The sequence below is a fragment of the Hordeum vulgare genome, chromosome 4H (genome assembly GCF_904849725.1).
Source record: "Hordeum vulgare subsp. vulgare chromosome 4H, MorexV3_pseudomolecules_assembly, whole genome shotgun sequence".
NCBI lineage: Eukaryota > Viridiplantae > Streptophyta > Magnoliopsida > Poales > Poaceae > Hordeum > Hordeum vulgare.
The window spans coordinates 595953083-595961810 of record NC_058521.1 but is presented as its reverse complement, the minus strand read 5'-3'; the positions used below and the strand labels follow the sequence as shown (position 1 = coordinate 595961810).

The 8728-nt window shown below is 43.4% G+C and overlaps 1 long non-coding RNA gene across 1 annotated transcript; it reads left to right on the top strand.

Moving 5' to 3' along the window:
• Positions 1 to 2539: 2539 nt before the first annotated feature.
• On the top strand, positions 2540 to 7300 carry LOC123447409. Its single transcript, XR_006631501.1, has 2 exons — positions 2540 to 6845; positions 6925 to 7300. It is a non-coding gene; the product is annotated as an uncharacterized LOC123447409 (long non-coding RNA).
• The last annotated feature ends 1428 nt before the right edge of the window (positions 7301 to 8728 follow it).

The window sequence follows — 8728 nt, the reverse complement described above, 5'->3', positions numbered from 1 at the left end:
AGTTTAATCTCAGGGTATAATGAGCATAAAAATAACACTCATCAACTCCGCAAGTTTTAACTTGATCGTACTCGAGAAACACAGATAGAAATCTAAACCGTAAGGAACTTAGTTGTTTAAACCAAAATAAGGAGAATGTTCTGGCTCACTTACGATCTGTACGCCTAGATAGCCCTTCAATTCTTTACATGAAAACTTAATATAGTTGTAGTGGTGGCATGGTTATTATGCAAGTGTTAGTAAAGGAAAGATAATCAACACAAAACTCTGATCTCTTATGCATAAATAGTGCAGCTCTCAAATTAGTCTTATTAGTACTCGCCTTGCTTAATTTACTCTTTTCCCTGGGCTACCACCAATTCAGTTAGGAGAGATTCATAAAGCAGGTATGATGATGAACGACGTTAGCTGGTTATCCCACAGATAAAGGCCTGGGCAGGCATATCAACACATTTACTTTTATTTGATCCTTCTTAAGGGATTTGCATTATTTACCTGTCTATAAGGTGTATTCGATTCCGATGAGTTTACCTTAGTTGAAATGTTTTTCCTTATAAATTTGACTCTCTAGAGTTGTCGTATATGCATATATGTTGTTAGTGCAGATTATTTCATTGTATGTGTTGACCGTCTTGTCACATGGGCAAACCAACCCGTGGTTGGATGGTTAGGAGGACTGTGGTATCCCCTGTCCACCAGAGTTCAAGTCCCAGACTTGACGTTGGTGCTTGCATTTTCCTGGATTTATTTCAGGTTCCCGTCGACAACGAAGGCGTCAGTGACGATTTCGTCAATCTCAAAATGATGTGCCGGCTTAGTCTCTCGAAGATGCTCATAGGGGTTGGATGTGCGTGCGTGCGTTCATAGAGGTGAGTGTATGTGAACGACTTCGATTGTACTCTGCTAAAAAAAAAGACCGTCTTGTCACATGATCAGCACGTTTTCAACATGTGTGTTGTGTGAAGGTAGACTTACTCGACCTGCATACTGTCGGCCCCGGGGCGCTACATCCTAAAGCCCTTCAAGTTTCGTTCCAATTTAGAGGTCTTTTGTGGTTTGGGTTTGTCGTGATTATTCGATGTCCCTGTTAAATGGCTTCAATTTTTTTTTTTGTTTTTTTGAGACAAGGCTATTTTGTGTTTTGGTGAACCGTGCTGGAGTTGTTCTCGCGCCGGTGGGAGAGGACGGTTTACCGATGGGCAGCGGTAGGTCTGAGGATGGGCCCATTAGCGGCGGGCCCAGTCGCCTAGTCAGTCGTCAACGGCCCATATGGAGAAGTCAGCAGGCCAGCAGTCCATAGGTCCTCGACAAAGAGGTCTGCACAAATTTGTGCGAAAAATCTCAAAGAAAAAACCGAAAGCGTAGATGAGATGACCCGGCTCTTAAGGTCTGTACAGGTTGCTCTCGATTTCCCTCAGTCTTTCCGGTATGTTTCAATCACCCTAGATGAGCAAGCGGTTTGCGGCCTAAATTTGAGGAATTCTGGTTGCTTTTAATTAACATTTATGTTTAGGGTCATAAACTCATAAGATCAATGGCAACCAAGGAAAAAAATGATGGGCTATACAAAATAGCTTCGTCCCTGAAAATATGCTATTAACATGCTATTAACGAGACGTTATACACTGATCAATTTAACGAGACAATTTTCTATACGCTATACCGTGCTATTTTTTTTTTCAATGATGATAACAGACTAGCAGTAGCACGTAGCAACTCAACTGCGTTAATCCGAGCCCGATTCCTTTTAACAGGCTATGTATTTTTTATTTGCTTCAATGCTACTAGTATTGGCTGCGACCATATTTACCTCAAGAAGTGATTCAAAGATTGACTTTTAGGAAAGCTGGTTGTTTTTTTCTTAAATTGGCGTGTATGGTTTATCATGGACTCATGGCTCTAACATTCACTGGCTTATCATCTTTAATTATTTTTTTTCAGCCGGACAAACAACACCTTTCCATTGCAAAGAACGGAAATGCAGTAGTTTCAGAAAACAGTTCAGGTAAGAAAAAGATAGACGAATTCCAGGTATTGCCGGAAGACCCATGGGACATTCGCTCACCGTCGAACCGAATGCCATGGCACCATTCTAGCAATACACAAATCACCATCAATATATCTATTACAGACCCAAGTTCAGTCAGACAGGGGTAGACATCAAACTACTAGAGACCCCCAAAACCACCAGATTGAAGTCTCGGGTTCACTCCCCTGTGATCTTTTGTGTGGACTCCTCGCACATCTTCATCAACTGCATAGTGTAAGCTCTCACCATCTCCGCGCCAGAGCGTAATTCCCCTCCATCGCCCTCCTGTTGAAGCCCTGTCCAATACAATATGAACGAGCACATTGAAAATACAATTTCAAATGGGGTTTTGACCATTTTATTTTCAAACGTAGCACTATTACGAGCCAACCAAATAGCCCAGCAAGCAGCCACAAGACCCACCATGTAATACTTTTCTCCTGCATGCATGCAGGAAAGCATTACACGAGGAAAAGTACCGCCAATAGGAGTGGCAATATTCAGTCCCCAAAGTAACCCCACAGATCTCCACATAATCCTAGCAACAGGGCAGGTAAAGAAAAGATGTTGTGAGGTTTCCCTTTCACGACAAAATTCCCTTTCGCGACAAAAGGAGCATGTGGGATTCCCGGGCCAATTTCTTTTCATCACATGCCTAGTCATAGCATCTTGTGACAGTTTCCACATGAATATTTTATTTTTTAGAGGTAATTTTGCTTTCCAGATCCACTTATAGTGGCAGCCATGAAGTGGTTTTTCCAACCACTTATACATGGATTTGGTAGAGAATTTGCCATCACTAGTCAGACCCCACATCACTCTATCACTATTCTGAGTGACGGTAATTCTAGGGATAGTATTATGCATCTCACTTCATTGAACGCTAAGCTCCGGATTTAACCTTCTCCTAAAGAAGGAATTATCATCCACTGGGTACAATTTCTTCAAAGTGCAGTCAGGTTCATTGCATATATCAAACAACAAAGAGAACTGCTCCTTGAACGGAGGAAGCCCGTTAATTGAATCCTGCCACACTGTGGCAATATTCCCCGACTCAATGTTAATTTTCTTCCCCACCAAATAGTATTCCTTGACCTTTAAAATTGCCTTCCAGCATGGTGAATCAGAGAATTTTCTTCCCCACCAAATAGTATTCATTGACCTTTAAAATTGCCTTCCAGCATGGTGAATCAGAGAATCTGGGCTCAACAGTAGCCACAGACTTATTACGGAGATATCTAGCTTTGATAATATCTTGCGAGACCCCCTTCCGCGTCTCCAATTTCCACCACCATTTAACTATCAAACCGATATTCTGTTTACGAAGGTCTTTGACCCCTAGACCCCCTTTATTTTTGGATCTACAAACCCTGCTCCATTTGACCAAATGATATCTCCTCTTCTTATTGCTACCTTGCCGTCTATGTTTATTTAGCTTTTCAATGAATGATTTATTCATGAGCCACATAAACATGTGGTAAATGGAGATCTGAGTGATAACAGATTCAAGGAGTGTGAGCCTGCCTCCCATAAAAGCAGCATTACCTATCCAGGCCTCAAACCATTTCATATATCTCTCCACTATAAATTCCCAGTCAGAATTCTTCAGCGTGGTATAGCTAACACGCATACCAAGATACTTGATTGGGAAGTTGCCAATATCACAATTGAACAGATCAGCATATGTTTTCACCACATTATTATCACCCCCTATAGTGAAAATTTCACTTTTCTGATAGTTAACTTTAAGTCCCGACATCATCTCAAGAATATAAAGCAGTAACTACAGGTTAACTGCCTTCTCCACATCATGTTCTATGCAGATGATCGTGTCATCTGCATACTGCAGAACAGCAATCCCATCAGGGATGAGATCTGAAGCAAGCCCTACTAGCAGCTTGTTTTGATTAGCATTCTTAATCATCTTCGAGAGGCACTCCGCAGCCAAATTGAATAAGAATGGAGAGTGGGGGTCACCCTGCCGCACCCCTTTGGCACTTTGGAAGTATGGACCCACACAGTTATTCAACTTAATACTGACTGTACCATTATACAAGATCTGTTTAATCCAGCCACACCATGTTTAATTGAAGCCTCTCATCTTGTGGCATTCCAAAAGGGAATCCAAATTGACCTTGTCATAGGCTTTCTCAAAGTCAAGTTTCACCACAATGCCAACCTTTTGTTTAACATGAGTATAGTTAAGTATCTCATGTAAGGCTACGATCCCATCCATGATATTTCTACCTTTGATGAATGTGTTTTGTGTCGAACTGATCAAGATATCAAAAACAACAGCCGCACGACGGTCCAACACTTTAGTAATAAATTTGTATGGACATCTAAGAAGGCAAATAGGCCTAAATTGCTGAATCCTATCTGCACCCAAAACTTTGGGCAGCAAAGAAATCACTCCATAATTGAGGCGTTTAACATCGAGTGTTCCCTTTTGGAAGTGGTGGAACAAGGACATAATGTCATCTTTTATTATCTCCCAACAGATCTGATAAAATTCAACAGGAATATTATCAGGACCCGGTGCTCTATTAGTAGCCATGTCAAACAAGGCGTTTTTTTTACCTCCGACTCCGTGAACTCATGGCAAAGTATTGCATTATCAGCCTCACTCAACTTCTCCTCCTCCGACCAGGTGTTGGGATCTAAGTGGAACATTTTGCCAAGGGCGGGGCCAAAGAGTTCTTTATAGAAATCAGTGGCATGGGCAATAAGCTCATCATTACCCTCAATCACAACATCTCCAACTTTGAGGGAATGAATTGTGTTTTTCCTCTTCTGCCCGTTAGCAATTTTATGATAGTAATCAGTGTTTAAATCCCCCTTAAGCAACCACCTCTCATGTGATTGCTGCAACCAGAAAATTTCTTCATTCACCAACAACTCGTGTAACTCAAAATTGACATCCACCTTCTTGTTATACAGCTCACGTGGTAGAGGTCCATCATCCTCCAGAAGAGCCAACTCATCTCTGAGTTCCTCCTTTCTTTTCTTATCACACCCAATCTTATCTGAACACCATCCTTTAAAGTAGGATTTTATCCTTTTCAACTTAATATTCAGGATGTCTATGGGATCAACATATCACACTGATCTGGTCCAAATCTTGTTAACAGTAGGTAAGAATTTATCGTCTTTGATCCAGGAGAGATCAAAGCGGAATTTACGAGTTTTAGGAGTATATCTCCCTTCCTCGCCCGAGTACAGTAACAAGGGGTTGTGATCAGCGATTTCGCGAACTAGTTTCCTAACTGAAACCAAAGAAAATAGGTCTTCCCATGTCTCAGACATCAGGATATGGTCAAGTTTTTCTAAGGTAGGATGGGTCTGCTTATTAGTCCAGGTGTATTTACCCCCGCTGACATGAATTTCTCTCAAGGCCAGAGTGTTAATGACCGAGTTGAACAGGTCAGAAGATTTGCGGTTCGAAAACTTTTTGTTTCTCTCGCCGGAGTGTCTGAGAATTTATACATATGAATGTGCAGTTAACCTACAATTTAGTAATGCTGCGGTAAGAACCATTTACCTCTGAGAGTTAGCAAATGAGCTTTTTTTTCCTCCCCAAAGTAGGTCATTAGCTTCAGAGATTCTGATTTTTGTTCGCCACTTCATGTTGAATTTGGTTGACAGTAAAAATGTACACACATCACTATTTACCATATATGGTGATACTTGCGCATTTTTGCTTTAGACACCTCTTGCAGCTGCATCGCATCATTTGCCTGAACTTTTTCTGAACAGTCTATTTAATGTTAAATTGGCGAAAGGCCTCAACCAGATAGGCTGACCTATGGGCACATCAAGTTTAAGCTCACCATGGACAGGTCATAGCGTGCCGTTTGCCAATACATGCTCTGAATTTGTAAACATCCTCTCTCTCGTTCAGCGCATAGCAGGCATTTTCTTGCGGACCTCTCTTACCGTGACAACTACCAACAAACCCATCAGGACTAGTGATCTGCAGAAGGTTGATGTGCAACATGACCATGGCATCCTTCTCATGCCACACTCCCTGGTGAGTTCAAGTACGTATGGTCATGACTCTGTCATTCATTGTTTCCGAAACATACTTCCAGTTCACGCTATATATATGATGTGATCCAGTGGGTTTGTGACAGCTAAGTATGATTGGATTTTCTGTCTTGATGCAAGATGACATGGTCATGGACCCAAGTTATCAATCACGTTTGGTCATTTTGTTTAGGTTTTGATAAGAATCATTTGGAGAAAGACTAGAAACGAATTACTGATTTATAGCTAGTTACCACGGTGGAAAAACTCAGCATGGATTGTGGCCTCCCTGTGAATGCCACAATCAGCCAGGGTCCATGGATCCTGCAGGCATTTGCCACCGTACACTAACCCACAAGAGCCCTTTAGCTTCCTCCTCGCCTGGACCTTACTCCTGACAGTAGCTACCGTGTCGGAGCTTGCGACGTCAAGGGTGATGGTCTCACCTGCGAAGATCCTGACAAAGATCTGCATCTTCTCCACCGATGGCGGCGAACCTGTTCTTCTTTTCGAAGGTGGAAGTTGTTGTGCAGCTTCCTGAACAAACCTCCCCTTGAACGCATCCGTCAGCGCGGTCTTTGAGTTGATCACCGCTTGCAGTAGCGTGACAGCCTGCAATGGATTGACACACACTATTATTCAGAACGAACCAGTATAATAAGACAACTGCCGGTGCATGCACTATATGTAGACTTGCCTCTTGTTTGCTGATAGCAATGTCCATCTCCATCAGGTCTCTCTTGTACCAGTGCTTCAGCAGTGACACGGCAGAAGCCTGATATATACGCAGGTCGTCGTCAACTACGTATGTGTGATCGCGGGCAAACTCAGGGTTACATGAATTACATGTTCTTTTATTGTCCCTGCAGGAGCAGCCTATCTTCAACAGGGCAAGGCTCGGATCCAGCAGCGCCTTTATGTCGCCGAAGCAGGGTCCCATCAAGAATCCAGCAGTGTCTAGATCGGCGGCGCTGCTGTAAAGATTGTTGAAACTGCCGCACAGATGACGGGTGCCGGCCAGGTTCTTGAGGATGCATCCCATCGGGTAGGTCAGGAAGGAGGAGAAGGTCCACGAACTCGTGCTTGCACTCTGCATACATGATCTTCCTGTCCTTCCTGTCGTAGAAAAGCTTGATGAAAACGTGCGGATGTGATTCGGAACCTGTAGGATCATTGGTTTCTTGATGATGCCGAAGCTTGTGAATCGTCAGTAGGAGCTCTGAGAGTAATGATCTTTTTGCCAAAGCTTTTGCCGGGGATAGGCGAACATGATCTTTTTCTTTCGGGAGAAACACGTCGGTGAATATGGTGGTGGAAGAGATACATGTCTTCAGCAAGAAAACCACCTGATATTTTTGCAAACAATTAATAGGTAGCTGGTAAGTAATATCAAATTCAGTCTGGGTTGTAGTTTGCTCGGTTTTCGGAATTTTTCCAGTGCCACTTAACTCTACTACATCAACATCATCTCAAAATCACTTCACGGTTACATACTTACATATGAAGTAGCAGTACTTCACAAACATTTCAGTAAACTACACACCTTCTACAAGGGCAATCTTCAGCTTACTCCAGTATTTTTACTGTATGTTGAAAATTTTCAAGAATCAGCAGAAGAATTTAGTTTACCTCGGCCCATCCAACGTCCACGTCCACCTCCTCGTAGCCGTTTCCGATCCCATCTAAGCTTAGAAAAGACGCCACGTTGCACGTCGACGCCTGTTTGATCACCAAGTCGTCGCTGATCATAAAGCGTTCTTTCCAGTTGCAGAACACCTCTTTGCGTGGTGTTTGGTTGTAGACATGCATCAGCCTAGCCATGGCTACCTCCCAGCACCTGCAACTCTGGCTGTGTCTATGTGGAGTCACATGCTTTTCCACAAACGGAGCACACGCTGAGCAGCCTAAACGAGTGCACCTGCAGGCATAAAACAAATTTGTCATGCATATAACCAAATGCAACAGATAGACAGCAATATCAATTGTAATCTGAAGAAATCCTACTCCCTGTGTTTTTAAATATGAGCCTTTCTAGAAATTTCATCATGGACTACATACATATATATAAAAACATATTTTAGAATATAAACTCACTCATTTTGCTTCGTATGTAGTCCATACTCCATAGTACAATCTCTATAAATGCTTATATTTAGGGACGGGGGAGTAGATGTAAATTGGTCACATCGGTATAACACCAAGAAAAAGAATGATGCAGACCCGAATTCGTCCATGTGCGTTGGCCTGTGAAGCGTGCCATGGCAGGCGTCAACCATCAGCAGTCCGGCGTCGTGGAGGCGGTCGACACTGCCGCAGAGGTTTGCCAGGCAGCCCGGCGAGGACGCTCCTGCGGCGAGCTGAACGGCAGATAGGAGGAGCGTGAGGAAGCTGAGGATGGCGTCGACGAAGTCGGAGCCGGCATCGGCGAGCAGGACGCGCTTCCGCGACCTGTCCACGACGAGCTTGATCTTGATGGCGGCCATTGCCGGCTGAGGCAGTAGCAGCGATGGCGCGAATGATCGCGGCCGTTTGCTGAACTTATGCAAGTTTAGAGGGCAAGAGATTAATCAAAGGAATACGAGACGGTACGTCGAGAGTAGAGTCCCAAGAGATTCTGCGCTGCAACGGTTGATGCCGTGTGCACGCGCGCAGTTGTTGTGCGTGCCTCGGCCT